This window comes from Desarmillaria tabescens (assembly GCF_030435595.1).
Source record: "Desarmillaria tabescens strain CCBAS 213 chromosome Unknown EV420scaffold_166, whole genome shotgun sequence".
NCBI classification, from domain to species: domain Eukaryota; kingdom Fungi; phylum Basidiomycota; class Agaricomycetes; order Agaricales; family Physalacriaceae; genus Desarmillaria; species Desarmillaria tabescens.
The window spans coordinates 35,756-45,773 of record NW_026848465.1 but is presented as its reverse complement, the minus strand read 5'-3'; the positions used below and the strand labels follow the sequence as shown (position 1 = coordinate 45,773).

The 10,018-nt window shown below is 48.0% G+C and overlaps 1 non-coding gene across 1 annotated transcript; it reads left to right on the top strand.

Annotated features, from left to right (window-relative positions):
- Positions 1-6,288: 6,288 nt before the first annotated feature.
- Positions 6,289-6,380, top strand: EV420DRAFT_t326. Its single transcript has one exon. It is a non-coding gene; the product is annotated as a tRNA-Glu (tRNA).
- The last annotated feature ends 3,638 nt before the right edge of the window (positions 6,381-10,018 follow it).

Genomic DNA, 10,018 nt, shown 5'->3' with positions numbered 1-10,018 from the left:
GTCGCTCGTAAAGACAGCGAATGCGTCATGAGTCGACATTGCGTACTAGTGCCGTGAATCACTGCACCAAGAGGTAATTACCCAGAGGCTGAGTCTTGTTATCGTCGCAGATAGCAAAAAGGTCGAGCTAATTTCAAATTCTACTTCGGTCCCGGTAGGCGGGCCGGAGTCCGTCTGTTTCTTTCCCACCCTCACTGGGTTCGTACGACATCAATAATTGCTCTATATTTTGCCGAACGTTCATAGTATATTCTCACTCTTGAATGAAGCTTTGCCTTCCTAATCACGCATAAGACGTCCACTGTGGAAATCCCCTGAGCAGTAATTATCCAAAGAAGGCGAGTTTTTTGTAATTTCAAAGAGCTTGCCACTTCCATTATATAGCCTTTGTTCTGTCATCCACGCCTTTATAAGCTTGGATGGCTTACGTTTAAGGAGTATATTTCTTCGCAACATTCTCTGCCACCTCCGGCCTATCTCTCTTTCTAGCAATCACATTCATCCTCAGTATACTGTCCAGAAAGTGAGTGGAGGTATTCTGTCCTGCTATTTCCGCGCTGATCTGTTTATAATCTTTCGAAGGCATGATTGTACCTCTAGAAAACTTTTCCACCGAATCCTACACGGGTCTCAAGGATCCACTTCCACGCACTACACCGAGGTGTCCTTGTTGCGGGTTTACATTCATGGAGAAACCTATGCCACAAGGTCTTAATCCATTGCGAATCACAAAGCTACTCTCTTCCAACGATGCACCTACTGGTCCTGAACGTGCAATACTCAAGACCGTCGCTCTTAAGGGCGCCGAATACCTCTCAGTCTTACAACAGCGCATTTCCTCAACAAGAGAAACTCTTTATGCTCTTCTTGAGGAGCAGTCCCGGCAGATTAAAGGCGTTACGGACGCCAAAGAACTCTTAAATCCCATTCGCAGACTATCGGAAGATGTACTCTTAAACATCTTCGCTGCGTGCATCCCGAACCGCATCGAGGAAATGATCTACGCATCACCTGGCGAGTTCGACTCACTTGATACAAAGAACGCACCGTGGGTATTGTCCCAGGTCTGTGCGAGTTGGAGACGTACCACATTGGCGAATCCAAGACTATGGTCATCCATTAGCCTGGTGATGGACAAGTACACGAACCACATGGGATACATCTTCCGCTTCGGCATTCTGCTTGCCCGAACGAAGACACATCCCCTCATGGTCTGCATCGATGCTAATGCCGACATCGCACTCCACCCTCTTCTTGCGATGGTTTTGCCAACGTCGTCACGATGGTCTAATCTGAGTGTCACGGCTCCGTTGCGTTCCTTCCTCCCATTTAATAACATATCACATGCTTTACCTCTACTCCAGCTTCTAGACATCCGTGTGACAAGCAAGGATTCTTCCGAGGGAGGACTCGAATCCACCCGTATCGTCCATGGATTCCAACACGCGCCCAACCTCTGCCGGCTGAATCTGGATCTGAATTCGCAAGAGCTCCATCCATTCTCGCGGTGGTTAGTCTTACCGATGGACTCAGGCAAACTTTCCCGGTTGAATGCCTTCACAACGCCTTCCGACGCAGCTTCTCTCCTGAGTTGGCACGGGGCAAAGAACGCGAGGGAATTCTGCCTCGCGATGCTCAACTATCCTCCCCAACTACAACAACAAGTTGAAGTCCCAACTATCAGACACTCTCTGCTACAGAACCTCAGTGTAACTGAATCGGCGTCGGAATCCACCCCGGGCTCTATTGCGGAGCTTGTATCACATCTCCGTCTACCTGCTCTGCAAAAGTTGACGCTCATTTACAAAGATTCAACCATTTTCTTGCCGGCCATAGACCAACATACAGCCCCTCTGTTGACAGATCTCGAGATCTTGTCTGATCCTCCTACCACACTGGACGAAAATTCAGTTATCGAAATGCTGGAGTGGACGCCGAGACTAAGGCATCTTGAGCTGGCACTGAAGTTTACGGCACCCAACGTTTTTATAGCTCTTGGGGACGTCGAGGATGGAGCCTTTAAACTGATTCATTTTCTAGAAACTATCTCTTTAATGGGCGCCCAGTTTCAGTTTAACGACCATGGTCGTGTAATCACTGACATGGTTGAGGCTCGATTTAGCGCAGAAGACGAAGACGAAGACGAAGCTGGGCCATTCTTCGAGGAGATATATTTGGATGAGGAGGTCGGAGACGAGGAGAGATGGGAAAAATTGTGCCATGGCGGCCTGAATGTATTTGTTATAGCATCGTGACGAGGGTACCGACCAATATTTATTGTCGCATGTACGTATGCGAGATTTGGAAAGATGTCAAAAGCTCATGCTGGTATACCCTCTACAATATGATTCTACGATCATTCCTTCATTGTCATGTTACAAAATATCAAGTATTCCGCTCGATTATCATACAGCCACCGCGAGAAATTGGTAGGAGGAAACGGCTGCCCGCCTATAGGGAACAACCTTTATGATTACCGATCGTGGTTTCTAAGAATAAGATTTAGCGGCCGAGACAAATTTTTGATGCTGAAAGAACTTGTTATAGGTGGTAGATGGGTTTGGGGTCGGGAAAAAGGGAGTTGAGAGGTGTAGCAACACAGCCACTGGAGCTGGACGCGAGATGTCACAAGTCGCGTCTGTCATCATACATGTGATCCAGTGTGACACTTTCGTCACTCTTCCATCGACCATCACCTGCCCACTGCTAGAGTCATCGACCAGCAGAAGAGCTACGCATTTCCGTTCGTCTTCAGGTAAGATCGTTTGACATATGCAGGAAAATGAACTTGACCAATTGTTATTGCCATTTTCCAGTTCGAAGTCAAGTTGGCATAAAGCTTTGAGCGACGGCGGTTTGTATATCATTATTGGCATTTCATACCGTATTGTTTCATACCGTATTGATCCAGATTCGTACTCTGAGGTATTGATATCTATCAAAGTGCCTCACAATTAGGCTGATCAAACACTGTATCCTACAGCTCCGATTTTGAACTTACATGTTCTTAACGACCCTCAGCAACGGCGATTAATTCTATGACAGGTATGCTATCTCATCTCCTCGCATATGATTAAAGTGATGTAATTTTCTTTACCAGATGGACAAAAATTTCCCTCTCGATACTCCTTTGATTCATCCAAGCCACTCGACGTCGACCTGTCCTACATGCGGTTCTGTATCCCTGCGAGCCGAGACAGTGCAGGAGCCTCCTTCAGCTGCACTACTGAAGCTTCTACAATCCAACGATTCACCATCGGACGTAGAACGTAGGGAACTCATCGCAACTGCCTCTGCATGGACCTCTCGAATGTCAGATCTCGACCAGGACATCGCTCAAGTGCAGGAAACATTGAAAGCCCTCGTTCTCAAGCGTAATGGGACGACACAGAACCTGAATAATGTTAAATCTGCACTCCATACCATTCGATCCATTTCTGCTGGTATTCTTCGCGAGATATTTTTCTGGTGCGTGAAGGGTTGGGACGACTTCGTTACAGCCGCTACTGCCCATGATTCTCTTGACTCTCAGCATCCGCCTTGGACGTTATCTCAAGTTAGCCACCGATGGAGGCACATAGTCCTGTCAACTCCGCGATTATGGTCATCCATATCTCTCAACTTCTATGCCTACCCGTCGAATAGAGCCCTGTCCTTGTCGTTTAAATTTGGGATACATCTGCAGAGAGCCTGCCACAGTCAACTTGCTCTCCGAATATCTAGTCATAAAGATATCGCGAAACACCCTATCATGCCTATGCTTCTAACAAGCATGAGCCAATGGGAACGTTTACGAGTCGGGATGCCCTTCGCTTCATTCGTTCCTCTTTCTCTCTCCGCAGAATTTCTCAATTCCCTTGTACAACTCATCATCGATAACCCCGTGCTAGACTCCCACCCTTGCAAAATTGACGCCTTCCGCATTGCACCAGCTGTGGTAGACGTCAAAACATGTCCTCGAGTCGCCTTTTACCTCGATTTACCCTGGAAGAACTTGGTCAATTTCCAGTGCGAGGGACAACACTCTGACCAAACTTTTGAACTGCTCCGCCAGTTCGAAAGCGCCTAAATACCTTCCCTTCATTTTAGCAACTGCAGAGCAGGTTCTGAGTGGTTACGGGAAGAAGTCGTTCTTCCACGAGTCAAGATACTCAAACTTGCTGCAGGGAACGACTATGCAAAGACGAGTATCGCTGACTTATTTTCGAAAGCAAAATTTCCTTCTCTGTCTACGTTAATTCTCGTTTATAATCACTTCGGCAAGTTGAATTTTCCCATCATCGACGCGGCGTCTTGGCCCGGACTACAAACCCTGGAAATCAAATGTCGTCTCGCATCTCATGCCGAGAATCCCAAACGCTTATCAGCCTTCCTTTCCGCAATACCGAATATCAGCTGTCTAACTATCTGCGCTAACGGTATCAATAAAATAGTCATTCATCGGGGAGAGGAGGACGCGATGCTTTATCTTCGAGTCCTTGATCTGCGTGGCTCAGAATTTACGATCGGACATGCGTTAATTGCGGATATGGTTGTATCTCGGTGCAATAGACTGGTTGCGAACGAAGGAGCGGGGGCATTGTTGGAGAAGCTGTCGGACGAGCCACTCGTGCTCAAAGATCTTCAAGTTGCTTCTCGATGGAAGGAAGCGAGCGAGCAAGGGCTACATGTTTGCTACGGCAACTCGGATCGACAAGGGCTCAAACTTTAAGAAGCGGTGGGCGAAGGAAAGAACAACGAAGACGTAGTATAGAGCGCCTTGGCGCAGCTGTGAAATGAGATAGCTGAGATGTCGACATACGAGGATGGGAGATTAGCTTAAGAGTTAGTGTACACATCCAAGAGTTAAGACAACCAGACAGTGTGCTTGATTAGATCAAACGCGAAGGTCATAATCTACAGCATTAGTCAGTATCGAATAGAAAGAAGTCAAGCAAGCAAGCAACATAGGGTATGATCGGCGAAGAGACAAGTGAAGTGGCTTGAATGATCCCGACTTCTCCTGTGGTTAAATTCGTCTTAGGAGACATATTCCACTGCCGCCTCCATCCATCGCCTCGTAACCCTGTAACCCTCAATGTATATTTCCTCGAAAGTTGGGTCTTCCAATAATGCGATCTCCAAGGCCTCCAGATCCTTCGCACGGAGTGCCGTACTATAGCGCTCAACGTCAGTTCATCCCTAGCTGTCATTAAACCGCACGTACCTGGGGGCGATATATAGTATAGCCTCGGGGTCTTTCCACTGGCTTCTCCACATTTTATACGCTGGCAGCGAGATAACCGCGGCCAGTTTTTCCCCCATAGAGTCGTGCCAAGACTTGGGTGTTTCGGCCTTGAACTTGGCTGCGTCCTTCGCGTGCTTACGCATGAAATGCTCGTCAAAATACGAAGTTCCATTGGCTCTGAATGTCAATAAGCAAACAACAACGAATTCCAGGAAGCATGCAACGTACGACACAAACTTCCCTCCGCCAATCAAGAAAGCAGCCATCTCTACCGGATGGAGGACCTGTTCTACTGGGGCATTGACATCGCGCTTAACAGCCTCTGGACTGGCAGTTGCAGTGGGCAGCAACCGTTTCCTGGCCACCGTACATGTCGTACCACCAGATGGAGTTGCATCACGTCGGAAAAATTCCGGGTATTTTGTGCGGAGACGCAGGTCGCGAGCATTTGCTTGGTGGAAGTGTGTGGCGGGTGTTGGAGCTGGGGCTGGGTTGGCGAAAGTAAAGGCAATGAGGGAGGGTAGGACTAGGAGGGAGAGGGAGAGACGCATTTTCCGTGGCTGATGGGTTCGACAGGAAGAGGGAAATATTTAAGCGCGATCGACATAGACAGGAGTTTGCGCAGCGTGAATGGCGTAAAGGAGTTCTAGACTAAAAATAACTGGACCTCGACACATAGTACTGAGGTATTATTTATCTCGAGGCTCTATTGGCAAGCTGAGTTTGGAAACTAAGGAAATAGCTGAAGTATAGTAGCATTAAGAAGGAACCAAAAACTAACCTCGTACTTTCATCGAACGAGCAAATATCTGTAACGTAGGGCTTTGCCATCTGATCTGACAGCGGGAAACAGTTTATGACCAAGATTATTAGCGTCAAATGTTAGGTTTGTAGATGCCTTGCACCTAGGCTAAGGCACTGCAAGGGGAAGGGATACATCTCGATTTGGAGGCAGAAGTGAAGTCCTCTACACGATTTCGCAAGAAAAGCGTCGTGGGGGAGAAGCTTGTTTTCTCTGGTATAAGGGCAACAGAGGTACTATGGTGAGATCACCCACCCGGTCGGATATGGTGTAACGGCTAACATTGCCGCCTCTCATTGTATTTACTTGCAGATTTCGCGGCAGCTCGGGGTTCGATTCCCCGTATCCGAAAGGTGGTTTTTTGTTCAATACCCCCCTACCAATGGCTGCCACGAAAGTTACGAAAGTAACGAAACTTCCAAGGACCAAGCCTATGGAGAGTAAGTTTAGGTTTTGTACTGAGCCCTCCTCGAGGGGGGGAGGGTTTAAATTTACCGTTAACTACCTTATCACGTGCAATACTTTCTTGAAATTATATATATTTTTTGTACTCCTGATCGCACGAAACCAGAATGTCTACTGACTCCTTGGAACTTTCACTCCTTCTGAAAATCTATTTCGATGCAGCTGACTCATCTTTTGTGCCATTAATATCTGATGCTCCCATGCCTGCTGGAGGAACACCGATTCACTGCCCAATTTGAGGAGCTACACTCTCATGGCGTTGAAAGTTTCCCATCGACCGCAGTATATAACTTCTCTTTCAAAAAATGTTCTTCAATGGTATAGCTAGCTCTGCCATCATGATTGTAAACTTGATACTCGGAGTTCTGCTCGCCGCTAGCCCAGCACGCTCCTCTCTTGACGTCCAACTCCCTTCTGGAATTTTCACTGGACGAAACATAAATGGCTTGGATCGCTGGCTGGGGATACCATTCGCCCTTCCGCCGGTGGGCGATCTAAGGTTCAAAGCTCCGGTTCCCGTCCCTATGAATTTTTCCCGGGTCCAGCGCGATGCTACGACTTTTGGGAATGCTTGTCCCCAACCTCCCGGTAGTAATCTTGGCGCCAATATCAGCGAGGATTGTCTATATCTCAATGTGCGTGATTCCTGTCTCTGTGGCAACCGTCATTTTTGGATGATGAAGCGTAACCAGTAGATCTGGAGGCCAGAGGGGGCAGTGGACACTGGTAAGGAGGGTCTGCCGGTTTTGTTTTGGATCCATGTACGTCTAGAGTCGGTTTCGCTTGCGCTATTATTCAATGACCTGTACTTAGGGCGGAGCATATACCAGTGGGTGTGTGTCTACTTGCCCTTGTGACCTACGCAACACATAGAAACTCTGCCGCTAGCGCAGCGTCAATGTCTCGTTATGACCCTACCCGTAGGTGACTCGTAATGACTCATACTCAGCATCCGACTGTAAACAGGTATTCTGAACCGAAGTATCGAGATCGGAAAACCTATTTTGTTCGTCTCTACGTTAGTAACCAAGCCTTGCCACTCGCTTGAAGCCAGCAGCTCATTTATTTCTACCCAGGAATTACCGGCTCAATACTTTCGGCTTTGTACGTCAATCATTTCTGCCAAAACGACTGACAAATCTTGAGAGGCAAGAAAGCTCTCTAGCGTCAACGTCCCTCCGGGAGACCTCAACGCGGGTCTGTTGGATCAACAGCAAGCTTTGATATTCGTTCATGAGAATATACGTGCTTTTGGCGGCGATCCGTCCAAGGAAAGTCTCATGACCCCATTCTTGATAATACCTCTATTTCATTCAAGTATGACATGAACAGGTCACGATTTGGGGACAGGTACGTCGAACTGAGTCTTCTTCAAATGAGTCACGCTGAGGGTTGATTCTTCTTCCTCCGCAGTCCGCTGGTGCCGGGAGTGTCGAAGCCCATTTTGTATTTCCCGCCTCCGAGTCTTTTCCCCTCTTCCGGGCTGGAATCGCAGACTCATCGACAGGACCGTTGTTCGTTAACGTCTATCTATATATGATTTCCCTGCACTCTACTCATTCTCAAACCTTTCTTATAGCAAAAACTCCCCAGATGCGAGCTCATACGATAAGCCAGGAAGACCATTCGATGTGTTGCTCACACAGACGGGCTGTGCTGCCGGTCTAGGATCCGTGGAATGTCTGCGGAAAGTACCTTCCGAGGTGACCGACTCCAAGTTTTCTTATCTATGCGTATATATATGTTACTCAATTCTCTTTTACCAGACCTTGATGAATATCAGTAATACGATGATTGCGAACGCGTTCAATGGACAGCTATGGGAACCCTCAGTCGGCCCACCAGGCAGCCTTATCCCAGAGCGAGCATCAGCTCAAATTAAACGGGGCGACTTTTTACACCTCCCTTATATTGGTGGTACAAATGTAAGTAGTATACCATGGGACTGCGAGTCTTCTTTCTCCTCCTCACTCTTCTCAGGTGAACGAAGGATCAGCTTTCAGCATGAGCTTACTCGGTCTAGGCCTTTCCGCCAACGACCAAGATGCAGCTTTTGACAACTTTGTGAACGAGGTCGTGAACCTCAACCGTACTCTCGCCCCAGATCTCTTCACGGAGCTCCACCAACTATGGCCGGCGAATGATTCGTCCCTCGGAGCGCCATTCAACACTGGGGATTCCCTTTTCGACAGAGGAGAGGCGTGGTTTACAGACGAGTTATTCTTAGCTCCGAGGAGGCTATTCTTTGAACACGCGAGTGCGTTGCAGCTGATGTATGCTTATTACTTCAGAGAGTTCATACCAGGGAACAACCCGGAACTTGGCGGTTAGTACCAATATTGTTCCTTTCTCGTGACCAACCGAGTACTGACTCATTCCAAGTATCCCATGGCTCAGAGCTGTCCTTGCTTTTCGGGCCCGTACCCGCGGACGTGGAGGATGAGTTCGCCAATCAGATGGTGGACTTTTATGTCAATTTTATTTGGGATCTGAATCCCGGAAGTAAGCGTGTTTTCATAGCCCAATAGATTGAGCTTACGGCCCTTGACAGGTGCCTGGGAACGGTATACACCGACGTCAAAACATGTCTTGCAGCTCCTGCGAGACAACATTACCATGATTCCTGATGGTATGCACCATCACCCGTGTCACCCTTCTCGATAAGGCTAAGTAGGGCTTCTTTTTATTGTCAGACTGGGATGTGGACAAGACGGACTTTTTGAATTCGCGGTTTGTTTTGAGTGAGTTTGAGAAATGAGGTTCTGATTGCTCGGGATTATCCCATCCCCTGACGGCGGACAGCCCTTAATGACGCGTAAATGCAATCAAACTCGAAAAGCCTCGCCCTGCCCCATATTACGTACAATCCTGGTGCAGCAGAAGGGACTGGCTTCAGTCCAACTTCAGCCTACCCCAATCGAGACTTGCTTGACATCCAATACGCGAATAGGGTGACCAGTCGTCCTTGCGCAAGATTGTCACGAATCTGGAAGGGTCATTAAGGGGTTTTGCAGACTCGATGCCTTGACATTGAGCAGCAGCTATGTGACAATACGGGATAACGTAGCAAATTGGTACATGGCACAACCGTCAATAGCCAATTCATATACAATCAGCGCGCCATGCTCGAAGGTACGCTTCACGGCGACGGATACAGAGCGTTACACTTATCACATTAACGAAACCTGTCGGGAAAGAAGGCAAAGAAGCAGAAAAGAATCGGGGCGTCGACCCGAAGACAGACCAGACAAGGGTTTCCAAAGTCAGAAGGATCCCAGGGGTGACAATGCTCTGTGAACCTGAACGTCAACAGGCATTGTCGCGTAGGGAGGTATAGAGGCACCGTTATCAAACGCCGCCGCATAGGAGAACAGACAGATATACTCAAAGGAGCACTAGGAACGTGCACGATCAATTTTGATCCCGAGCATCCAGAAAATGGGCGTTACCTTCAATGCATGACGACTTTGTTTTGGGGTGTCGCAGGGTAAGATATAGAGACAGATACTGCAGAGGTAGGAGAC